The sequence below is a fragment of the Delphinus delphis genome, chromosome 5 (genome assembly GCF_949987515.2).
Source record: "Delphinus delphis chromosome 5, mDelDel1.2, whole genome shotgun sequence".
Lineage (NCBI taxonomy): Eukaryota > Metazoa > Chordata > Mammalia > Artiodactyla > Delphinidae > Delphinus > Delphinus delphis.
The window spans coordinates 69,159,991-69,173,390 of NC_082687.1; the positions used below are offsets into that span (position 1 = coordinate 69,159,991).

The 13,400-nt window shown below is 39.1% G+C and overlaps 1 protein-coding gene across 1 annotated transcript in view; it reads right to left on the reverse strand.

Moving 5' to 3' along the window:
* Window positions 1-3,369, reverse strand: part of ATP10D (ATPase phospholipid transporting 10D (putative)) — an 88,323-nt gene extending 84,954 nt beyond the window's left edge. Inside the window, 1 exon segment of the mRNA XM_060012603.1 lies at window positions 3,213-3,369. The gene's annotated coding sequence lies outside the window, so the exon portion shown is untranslated.
* Between the last annotated feature and the right edge of the window lie 10,031 nt (window positions 3,370-13,400).

The window sequence follows — 13,400 nt, forward strand, 5'->3', positions numbered from 1 at the left end:
ATTAGCAACCAAGGACTATCTTCCTTCACCACAGATTCATAGGTCTAGGTTCCATTTCTTACTGCATTGTCGAATCTACAGTTGGCCTGGCCTTGGCTTACTTCACTTGATAACACCAACTGCCTGGATGTGTGTATGTTTATATACATTTGCAAGGACACGAATAAAAGTATAGAATAATTCACATGAGGCTGTAAAAACTGGTTATCTCAAGGAGGCAATAAAAAGGGAATAAATAGAAAGAGATTGTTAACTTTTCTTTCTTTTGTTACATTGAAAATGTATTGATTTATAATGTTTTAAAATTAAAGTGTTTGAAGGAAGAAGTTGTAACTAATTGCTATGAAACAGTCTAATGCTGCCATTAGCATTAGGTCTGCCTGCTGCTACATGATCCAATATTTCTTTCAGTCGGAGAAGCTGATAAAAACATAAAGTTCTGAAATCTACAAGCTATCAATTTTAATCATAAAATCAATTAAGTTCAAAAGTAAATATAAACCAAGAATTGCTTAGAGAATAAATGCTAACACCTCTATAATGATTATTACTGCTTATGAAATACATTTCACATATTTAAATCAAGTTTCACAGCTTGGTGTAGAGTTTCATTTCCATTTTTCAGAGGAAGAAACAAAAGGTCAGGGAAGGTTTTAGAACTCAAGGCACACAATTTTTTTACTCCAAAAGCATGCCTTTCCAACTATACAGTCCTATTTATATATAAAATTTAAAATAATGAAATATAATCATTTTAAGCTAAATTATTTCTAACTAGGGTCTTCATTATTTTTTCTAGATGATATTAAAAACAAGTCATTCAATAAGAGTGTACCTAAAATAACATACCATACTATGTCCCTTCTTGTACACCAATGTACTTGAAAGCAGACAGTTCTCAAAAACCCTGTTTCCCTTAATGAATGTTTAATGAAGCTTGTAGCAGGGCAGATTACCAAAGGTAAATACAGGATAATGAATTCCTATGGGCCCAGCTAGTACTTTAAAATTTCCGAGGTCATCGCCGACCAACAAACAACTTGGAATATATACATGATCTCACTCATCTTACAAAGAAAAACATTCTTGTGCATAGTCATTTCAAGATGCTCTGCTTGTGGCTACCAAACTCCAGCATGCATCAGGATATCCTAAGCCACACCCTTGTGTCTCTGATTCAGCAGGTCTGGGGTGGGGCTCAAGAATCAACATGTTTAACAAGTTTCCAGGTGGTGCCAGTGTGCTGGTCCTGGGACCCACTTGGAGAACAACTGCTTTGTGTTAAATAACCTTATTTCAAAATGTAAAGTTGTAATTAAGAGTGACCAGTTTATTAGATATCACTCCTAGTCTGGGGAAGCCCATCACCTTTCAGAGTGTAGACTAAGGTTATGTACCAATGGCTTGACAGCTGATACAAGCAGACCCTCTCGTCTGAGGTTAGAATTAACTAAAATAATGAAGGTCTAGTTTACATAAAAAGTCCCCAGAGGTTGGTGACAGACCTTCAGGATTGATTCTTTCTGCAGATTTAATACAGTTACAATCTGTTTCAACCAACATTTCCAAAAACTTGGCAAGGTAGGACAATGGGTCCAGGGCTTGACAGATTATCCTCTCAACCAAGATGAGAAAACACTAACACAATATCAAAGTTCTCATATGCTCCAAACCTTGGAAGAAAGAGAAGTTACCTATCAGGGTCAATAAAAAATAGAGGAATTTTATAGCTATAGGTCTCTGAGAATAAGACAGGAACTGTTTTGCAGTAGACTCAAGATATGAGAGTCTCCTTGACCTGTATGTCACAGGTAACCCTCCCTCTGAGCCCTGACAAAACTTGGGCTGGTTCTAAACTGAGTCATCTCTGACTTGTCCAACTCTCTCTATAAGTGGCTTATCACCTCAAGGAGACCAATTCCTTATCTGACGGGTAATGACGATGGCAGCAAGATCATCTGATGTCTTTGCTGGTTTCTCTGTTGCATCATGTGTCAGGGTCACATGTTGGCTTCCTTAGTAATGACTGTCCTGCCATCTACAAAAGGAGAAAGTGTTTTTCTTCACCCCATGTAATCTTTGAAAACGAAGATAAATATGAACCATTGTAGATGTATCTAATACAGGCTTTGGTGATTACAAGGGTCAATTTATTTAGTGGAAAAAGTGTGGCTCTTGAATAACAAAGTTACATAATCCTCAGGGTTATTCATTAGGTGGAAGGAATCAGATTTGCCAAATAAAGTCATCTTGGAGTTCTGCATGCTATTTAATATTTCCTGTTAATTGAACTTCTTGAACTAACTCTCCAGTAGAAGTACATACTCTATATTTTAGAAATAAACAAAAGGCCAGGCTAGGGTAATACATCACCAAAAACATTGAACTAAAGTAATTACTTTTTTTTTTTTTGCGGTACGTGGGCCTCTTACTGTTGTGGCCTCTCCCGTTGCAGAGCACAGGCTCCGGACGCACAGGTTCAGCGGCCATGGCTCACGGGCCCAGCCGCTCTGCGGCATGTGGGATCTTCCCGGACCGCGGCACGAACCCGTGTCCCCTGCATCGGCAGGCGGACTCTCAACCACTGCGCCACCAGGGAAGCCCTAAAGTAATTACTTTTGATAATTGGTTATTATTATCATGAAAGGAAGTGCTATACAGGTATATAAGAAGCTAAGTCATAGTATCTTTCACTTTGACCACTAAGAAATCTTTGTGACAGTTTTGTCATTTTTAGGATGCTAAAGAGGAAAAAGTCAACTCTACTCAAGCACATAACCCTTTTAGAATAGAGTGCTTAAACCAAGCTCACTCCGTCCCAATTCATTCAACAACCATGACCTGAAAAATAGACACTATGGCTGACAGTGGCGAGACAGAAACAAAAGATACTGTTCTACATCAGAGAAGCATCCTCTAACTCAGACTGAGGGAAAGAACCCTCTACAGCAAGGAGTGACAGGCTTCTATCAAATTAAAAATTTCAAATACAACATGTTTATTTTGAAAGAAGGCAGAAGTATAAAATATAACTGGGACATATAGATGCATTGTTTTATTCTGGAAAAAGTTGCCCATTCTTAGTGTTCCCAAACTTAAATATAAAGAGTTTCTTCAGTTCTCTCCTGTGAGAATAAAGTCTACACACACACACACACACACACAGACACACACACACACACAATCTCCCAACTAGACACTGAAAGATTTACCTCACTTCTTCAATATACCTCAGCTTTCTTGAAGGGACCACACATCTAAATGAGTTACCTTTCACTGCTGCGTTGGCTCCAAATTGAATTAAGCTAGCAAAAAGACAGAGAAAATGTTGCAATTATATGTGTGTATCTCTGTTATTGGGAACTAAAAACAATCTCACCCGTACTCATAATGAGGTCCCACTCTGCCTTAGTCTTTTTTTCAATTTAATTTTATTTATTTTTTTATACAGCAGGTTCTTATTGTCTTAGTCTATTCTTAATGCTGAAAAAAATCAAACATATATTAAAATGTTAATGATACTAATCATTAATACTATGTTTTGATATTGGTAATCCTAGATGCTCCTAAAATAATGTTATTGAAATGACAGAAAAGCATGTTTTTGAGATTCAGTTATTCAACTCTAATAAAAGATTATTAACTCAATAAACCTAAGATCATAACAACATCTACCATTTATACATGCCAAGTTCTGTGCTCAGGACAAATATACATTAACTTTAATTCTTACAACAAAGTACATATTATTATCCCCACTTACATATGAGGAAATTGAGGCTCAGAGTGAGAAATTCACCCAAGTGACACAGCTTGGTAAGTGATTACCCAAGTCTAATCCAAGTATCTCGGATGGAGTGAGAGCCTTTGCAGTCATTAGAAGGCTCTGATACCAGGCAGAAACACTTGAGCAATAGGTTGGCAGAAGGCATAGAGCATCTGGCAACCTACCAAAGAATGTGAGGGTTGGGAGAAAGGATAGGAATAATATAAGGAAAAAAGAACTTAAGTCATTTAGAAGAAAAAAATACTAAGCTTACTTCATTTGAAAAACAGGGACTTCCCTGGTGGCTCAGTGGCTAAGAATTTGCCTTCTAATGCAGGGGACATAGGTTCGATCCCTTGTCAGGGAACTAGATCCCACATACATGCCACAACTAAGAGTTCACATGCCACAACTAAGGAGTCCACCGGCTGCAACTAAGAGTTCACATGCCACAACTAAGGAGTCCGCCGGCTGCAACTAAGGAACCCACGAGCTGCAACTAAGGAGAAGGTGGGCTGCAACTAAGGAGGAGGTGGGCTGCAACTAAGGAGCCCGTGAGCCATAGCTAAGGAGCCTGTGAGCCACAACTAAGGAGCCTGCTTGCCACAGCTAAGACCCGGTACAACCAATACATACATAAATTTTTTTTTAAAATGTGTACACTTTAAAAAGAAAACTAAAGCTAACAAACTCAAATATTTGTGTTTAAGTTTAAAAATTAATTAGATGTATTTAATAGAAAGTTCTTCCATATATTTGAAATATGATTCATTACATGAAAATAACATTTATTTAAAATAAATGATTCATTTTAACCTGATTTCAAAATTCTCTGACCCCACAGGGACCTCTAAGCAACTGACCACCCACCCTCTTCTCACTGCCTTTTATTCTTGCATGGCTGCACTTCCTTGCTTACACAGTCTGAATTTTGTGGTCAACAGTGTTATCACTTCCTTGTACATTCTCTCAACCTCTTAGCTCCTCTTTCACTTCTTTCTTGGCAAAACCCTTACCCTAGCTATATTCAAATTGGTTAGCTCTAAATCTCTACACACTCTGTTCCAATATCTGCAAGTTGAAAGTGTCTGAGACAAATACACAAGGTCCCTGATTAGTGTCAATTTTTGATGTTATGTTTTGCCCTCATAATGGCAGCAACATTCTCAGAAAAATGCTAAGGAACTGGAAATAAGTAAGAACATGTGCAAAGATATGGTGACAAAGAAGTTTCCAGCATGTTTAGTGTCACTTTAAGTTCTTGACCACGAACCACAAGTTGGCCAGACATGCTGACTGCAATCATACCGCGTTTCTAGTCTTCACTTTCCCACTTTCATAGCCAACTGTTTTAGACTTTCTCCTCTCTCCTCTAATTTTCCATAGCTCTCTCAACTTTCCTCCTGCTGATGACATGTCTCTATTTTACTGAGAAAACTAAAGCCATCAGAAGAGAATTTCTACAGATTCCCCCCCACATAACCACCTTCCAGCACAGAGCTCTTTCCTAAAAATTCCAGATGTGTACCTTTGACAGCCAACTAGGCAGCTCATCTCCATTCGGCTTCATCTCCAAATGGTAACATGTGCAAAACGGAGCTCCCGATACTCCCCCACCAAAACCTGCTTCCTCCACAGATCAGCCCTGTCAGTTGCTGCAGCTCCATCCTTCTAGATCCTCAGCCCAAAGACCTTTGAGCCATCCTGGATTCTGTTCCTCACAACCCACATACAGTCAGTCAGCAAATTCGGTTGGCTCTCCCTTTAAAATATATCTGGGGCTTCCCTGGTGGCGCAGTGGTTGAGAGTCTGCCTGCCGATGCAAGGGACACGGGTTCGTGCCCTGGTCCGGGAAGATCCCACATGCCGCTTAGCGGCTGGGCCCGTGAGCCATGGCCGCTGAGCCTGCGCGTCCGGAGCCTGTGCTCCGCAACGGGAGAGGCCACGGCAGTGACAGGCCCGCGTACCGCGAAAAAAAAATATATATATATATATATATATATCTGGATCCTCACCGCTTGGCATCACCTCCACCACTATCGCCCTGGTCTGACTCTACTACCTGTCCTATTAACACTTCATTTAGAACCCGACAATTTAAAACTTTTCCCACAATTTAAAACTCTCTAAAGGCTCCCATGTGAATTATAATAACAGCCGCCAATGCCACACATACCTGACTCCCCGTGTCCTCTCCAACCAATTCCTCCTCTCCTCCTTTATTCCACCCCCTACACAGCCTTGTCTCAGCAATCCCTATTCTCCTTTCCTTTCTTATTTTTCATAGAATTTTAAGTCACTTTCTAACAATCTGTAACTAATTTTGCATTTTAGCTCGTTGTCTCCCCCCTCCAGAGTGGGAGCTTCTATCTCCTTTGTCCACTGATGTAACCTAAGCTTAGAACAGTATCAGACACAGAGCAGACTTCCAATACATATTCGTGGAATGGACATATGAATAAATGAATAAAATAATACCTCTCTTATATGCAGTAATGACCAGAATACCCTAACAACCACCAACTCTAGAAGTGATATAAGCTTAGTTATCTCATGATATCTTAGTTATTTCATATTGCAGCTTTTATTATACATGCTGAACTATAGTTTATATTAAGATCTACAGCATGTAACCCTAAAATGGCTGCTAACAACACTGCAACAAAAGACATAAAAAAGGAAATAAAACAAGTAGAATCTATTTTTTAAAATAGATGATGTATTTGAATTTCATTTTTCTAAGAAGTTCTTCTGAATAACCTATTTTTTCAGAAGGTTTAAGGTTTATCCCTTAAGTATCAAAACAATTTCATCATGATAGAAATCATTATAAATGTGTTCTCAATTTTCCTACATTTTAAATACACTTTAAATAAATTTTCTTCTGAGAATTCAGCACCAATGCTCAAAGCACCAATTACTGCAAAGTACTGTATAAAGTGATGCCTTCAGGGTCTTCAGAGGCATATCCATAGGTTTTCATCCAGCAGTTGAAGACCCCCATGTTTTGAATGCTCCCATCTGATTTCATAGGTTCGTATCTCCCTTGGCTGCCCAAATTATCTGCCTTTATCAAGATTGAACTTATACTTCCAACTATCTTAGAACAAACAAATAAATTGAATTAACAACCTCAATGGTCTTCAGGGAGCAGAATGTAGAAACTTAGAAGGCTTATTTAGTGAAACCTACTCTCACTGTTCAGAGATCGCTTCTCCTTATGTTTTTTTAATAAATAGGTACGGAAGAGCTACCACACGTCAGCCAAGTACTGTTCCAGGCACTGCACACAAAACGATGAAATGTTCCGTGTAAACTCCGCAGTTCTTGTCCTCAAAGAGCACACAGTCCAGGAGAGGGATCAGGCATGAAGTTCATGAGATTCCCTCATTACCTGAAATACTTCAGAGATTAATCCCCATGAGACAAATTGTGACATGTTTATGGCCAGGTTTCACAGCAGCAAACACTAAGAGCATTAAACCATTAACCAATAAGTAAGTTCTGAAATGGAGCTAGACCAGATAAGTGCTCATTTTGAAAACTAGAGCCAAAGTATCTTTGTAAACTGGCAGAACACAAATTTCCTAGTGTGCTCATACTCATTTATATGAAAGAGGGCAACCTTTAGCTCTATGTGATAAGCTGTGTATTTGTGTGTGTGTGTGTGTGTAAAACATGATAAACACACTGTATTGTAATCTAAAGATATGCTTTACAAAATTATTCAAAAGAAAGGGGAATGAGCTATGATTATTTGTTTCATATCTGCTCTATACGACATCTGGTTCACTGCTTTAACCAGTAACTGGACAATGCTCAGCACATGGCAAGGACTCAATGAATATTTTGAAATAAATTAACTAGTGTCCAGTCAGGTTCATGGTGGTATACTGTGCATCCAGGGAATGAGTATTCTTCAAATAAGAAAAATCTCAAGAGGATAAAGGTCAAGCGATCAAAAAAGTGTGCAAAAAGTATCGTTGAATGATGGAGTGGGGTTCTTTGCTGGGATTCTACTTGGTTAATTCCATCCTGATCTTTGAAATCCAAGGTGACCTAAAGCCACTGACCTTTCCCAGAGATGACAATTACATTTGTCCTCAGACTGTTGATGACTTAAGTTGTGTTAAATCAGTGATGCTGGACTGGCTGCAATTCCTGCCTACCTTCAGGGACATTTGATAGTACCTAGACACATTTTTGATGGCCACAACTGAGGGGGCGAGGGCTAATGGAGAGAGGCCATGGATGCTATTATAACGCACAGGACAGCCCCCCAAAGCAAAGAATACTTTGGCCCCAAATGCCAATAATGCCACTGTTGAAAACGCTGGTCTACAGCAAGCCACCACATTGGTTCAAGGGAGAGGTAACTAGCAGAGTGCAAAGAGGACTTTTGCAGTCAGTCATAAGCTCAAATACTGATTCTAACCGTTCAGCCCCAGTGAGACTTTGTATAACCCTCAGTTTCCCCATCAGAAAAATAAGACCTTCTCTTTAGGTTTGTTGTAAGGAGTTAATATATGAAAGGTGAATGACACATAATAGACCAATATTATGAGTGCACTTACTAACTGCTTGATGCCAACATCTCAGCCAGGTAGGAAAAGTATTTTAAAGATAAGGTTAGTCAGCCCTGAACCAAGATAGTGGAGTAGAAGGATGTGCTCTCACTTCCTCTTGTGAGAACACCAGAATCACAACTAGCTGCTGGACAATCATCGACAGGAAGACACTGGAACTCACTAAAAGATACCCCACATCCAAAGCCAAAGGAGAAGCCACAATGAGATGGTAGGAGGGGCGCAATCACAGTAAAATCAAATCCCATAACTGCTGGGTGGGTGACTCACAGACTGGGGAACACTTATACCACAGAAGTCCACACACTGGAGTGAAGGTTCTGAACCCCACGTCAGGCTTCCCAACCTGGGGGTCCAGCAACAAGAGGAGAAATTCCTAGATAATCAGACTTTGAAGGCTAGTGGGATTTGACTGCAGGATTTTGACGGGGCTGGGGGAAACAGAGACTCCACTCATGGAGGGCACACACAAAGTAGTGTGCGTATCGGGACCCAGGGGAAGGAGCAGTGAACCCAGGGGAGATCGAACCAGACCTACCTGCTAGTGTTGGAGGGTCTCCTGCAGAGGCGGGGGTGGCTGTGGCTCACCGTGGGGACAAGAACACTGGCAACAGAAGTTCTGGGAAGTACTCCTTGGCGTGAGCTCTCCCAGAGTCTGTCATTAGCCCCACCAAAGAGCCCAGGTAGTCTCCAGTGCTGCGTTGCCTCAGGCCAAACAACCAACAGGGAGGGAACGCAGCCCCATCAGTCAGCAGTCAACTGGATTAAAGTTTTACTGAACTCTGCCCATCAGAGCAACACCCAGCTCTACCCACCACCAGTCCCTCCCATCAAGCCTCTTAGATAGCCTCATCCACCAGAGGGCAGACAGCAGAAGCAAGAAGAACTACAATCCTGAAGCCTGTGGAACAAAAACCACATTCACAAAAAGATAGACCAGAAGAAAAGGCAGAGGGCTATGTACCAGATGAAGGAACAAGATAAAACCTCAGAAAAACAACTAAATGAAGTGGAGATAGGCAACCTTCCAGAAAAAGAATTCAGAATAATGATAGTGAAGATGATCCAGGACCTCGGAAAAAGAATGGAGGCAAAGACTGAGAAGATGCAAGATATATTCAACAAAGACCTAGAAGAATTAAAAGAACAAACAAACAGAGGTGAACAATACAATAACTGAAATGAAAACTACACTAGAAGGAATCAGTAGCAGAATAACTGAGGCAGAAGAACGGATTAGTGACGTGGAAGACAGAATGGTGGAATTCACTGCTGCAGAACAGAATAAAGAAAAAAGGATGAAAAGAAATGAAGACAGCTTAAGAGACCTCTGGGATAATGTTAAACGCAACAACATTTGCATTATAGGGGTCCCAGAAGGAGAAGAGAGAGAGAAACGACCAGAGAAAATATTTGAAGAGATTATAGTCGAAAACTTCCCTAACATGGGAAAGGAAATAGCCACCTAAGTCCAGGAAGAACAGACAGTCCCATACAGGATAAACCCAAGGAGAAACATGCCCAGACACATAGTAATCAAATTGGCAAAAATTAAAGACAAAGGAAAATTATTGTAGCAAGGGAAAAACGACAAATAACATACAAGGGAACTCCCGTAAGGTAAACAGCTGACTTCTCAGCTGTTAGAAACTCTACAAGCCAGAAGGGAGTGGCATGATATACTTAAAGTGATGAAAGGGAAGAACCTACAACCAAGATTACTCTAACCGGCAAGGATCTCACTCAGATTTGACGGAGAAATCAAAAGCTCTACAGACAAACAAAAGCTAAGAGAATTCAGCACCACCAAACCAGCTCTACAACAAATGCTAAAGGAACTTCTCTAAGTGGGAAACACAAGAGAAGAAAAGGACCTACAAAAACAAACCCAAAACAACTAAGAAAATAGTCATAGGAACATACATATCAATAATTACCTTAAACATGAATGGATTAAATGCTCCAACCAAAGACACAGGCTTGCTGAATGGATACAAAAACAAGACCCATATATATATGCTGTCTACAAGAGACCCACTTCAGACCTAGGGACACATACAGACTGCAAGTGAGGGGATGGAAGAAGATATTCCATGCAAATGGAAATCAAAAGAAAGCTGGAGTAACAATACTCATATCAGAAAAACCTCAAATAAACAATCTAACCTTACACCTAAAGGAACTAGAGAAATAAGAACAAACAAATCCCAAAGTTAGCAGAAGGAAAGAAATCATAAAGATCAGAGCAGAAATAGATGAAATAGAAACAAAGAAAACAATAACAAAGATCAATAAAACTAAAAGCTGGTTCTTTGAGAAGATAAACAAAATTGATAAACCATTAGCCAGACTCATCAAGAGGGAGAGGCCTCAAATCAATAAAATTAGAAATGAAAAAGGAGAAGTTACAACAGACACTGCAAAAATACAAAGCATCCTAAGAGATTACTACAAGCAACTCTATGCCAATAAAATGGACAACCTGGAAGAAATGGACAAATTTTTAGAAAGGTATAACCTTCCAAGACTGAACCAGGAAGAAATAGAAAATATGAACAGACCAACCACAAGTAATGAAATTGAAACTGTGATTAAAAATCTTCCAACAAACAAAAGTCCAGGACCAGATGGCTTCACAGGTGACTTCTATCAAACATTTACAGAAGAGCTAACACCCATCCTTCTCAAACTCTTCCAAAAAACTACACATGAAGGAACACTCCTGAACTCATTCTATCAGGCCACCATCACCCTGATACCAAAACCAGAGAAAGATACTACAAAAAAAGAAAATTACAGACCAATATCACTGATGAATATAGATGCAAAATTCCTCAACAAAATACTAGCAAACAGAATCCAACAACACATTAAAAGGATCATACACCAAGATCAAGTGGGATTTATCCCAGGGATGCAAGGATTCTTCAATATACGCAAATCAATCAATGTGATACACCATTTTAACAAATTGAAGAATAAAAACCATATGATCATCTCAATAGATGAAGAAAAAGCTTTTCACAAAATTCAACACCCATTTATGATAAAAACTCTCCAGAAAGTGGGCATAGAGGGAACCTACCTCAACATAATAAAGGCCATATATGACAAACCCACAGCAAACATCATTCTCAATGGTGAAAAACTGAAAGCATTTCCTCTAAGATCAGGAACAAGACAAGGATGTCCACTCTCACCACTATTATTCAACATAGTTTTGGAAGTCCTAGCCATGGCAATCAGAGAAGAAAAAGAAATAAAAGGAATAAAAATTGGAAAAGAAGAAGTAAAACTGTCACTGTTTGCAGATGACATGATACTATACTAAAGATGTCAACAGAAAACTACTAGAGCTAATCAATGAATTTGGTAAAGTTGCAGGATACAAAATTAATGCACATATATCTCTTGCATTCCTATACACTAATGATGAAAAATCTGAAAGATAAATTAAGGAAACACTCCCATTTACCATTGCAACAAAAAGAATAAAACACCTAGGAATAAACCTACCTAGGGAGACAAAAGACCTGTATGCAGAAAACTATAAGACACTGATGAAAGAAATTAAAGATGATACCAACAAATGGTAGAACCAACACTGTGAAAATGACTATACTACCCAAAGCAATCTACAGATTCAATGCAATTCCTATCAAATTATCAATGGCATATTTTATAGAACTAGAACAAAAAATCTTAAAATTTGTATGGAGACACAAAAGACCCCGAATAGCCAAAGCAGTGTTGAGGGAAAAAAACGGAGCTGGAGCAATAAGACTCCCTGACTTCAGACTATACTACAAAGCTACAGTAATCAAGACAATATGGTACTGGCACAAAAACAGAAACACAGATCAGTGGAACAAGATAGAACAAGACAGAAAGCCCAGAGATAAACCCACACACCTATGGTCAACTAATCTATGACAAAGGAGCCAAGGATATACAATGGAGAAAAGACAGTCTCTTCAATAAGTGGTGCTGGGAAAACTGGACAGCTACATTTAAAAGAATGAAATTAGAACACTCCCTAACACCATACACAAAAATAAACTCAAAATGGATTAAAGACCTAAATGTAAGGCAAGACACTACAGAACTCTTAGAGGAAAACATAGGAAGATCACTCTTTGACATAAATCACAGCAAGATCTTTTTTGATCCACCTCCTAGAGTAATGGAAATAAAAACAAAAATAAACAAATGGGACCTAATGAAACTTAAAAGATTTTGCACAGCAAAGGAAACCATAAACAAGACAAAAAGACAACCCTCAGAATGGGAGAAAATATTTGCAAATGAAGCAATTGACAAAGGATTAATCTTCAAAATTTACAAGCAGCTCATGCAGCTCAATATTAAAAAAACAAACAACCCAATCCAAAAATGGGCAGAAGACCTAAATAGACTTTTCTCCAAAGAAGACATACATATGGCCAAGAAGCACATGAAAAGCTGCTCAACATCACTAATTATTAGAGAAATGAAAATCAAAACTACACTGAGGTATCACTTCACACCAGTTAGAATGGGCATCATCAGAAAATCTACAAAGAACAAATGCTGGAGAGGGTGTGGAGGAAAGGGAACCTTTTTGCACTGTTGGTGGGAATGTAAATTGATACAGCCTCTATGGAGAACAGTATGGAGCTTCCTTAAAAAACTAAAAATAGAATTACCATATGATCCAGCAATCCCACTACTGGGCATATACCCACAGAAAACCGTAATTCAAAAAGACACATGCTCCCCAATGTTCACTGCAGCACTATTTACAATAGCCAGGTCTTGGAAGCAACTTAAATGCCCATTGACAGACGAATGGATAAAGAAGATGTGGTACATATATACAAGGGAATATTACTCAGCCATAAAAAGGAACGAAATTGGGTCATTTGTTGAGACATGGATGGATCTAGAGACTGTCATACAGAGTAAATTAAGTCAGAAAGAGAAAAACAAATATCGTATATTAACACATATATGTGGAACCTAGAAAAGTGGTACAGATGAACTGGTTTGTAGGGCAGAAATTCAGACAC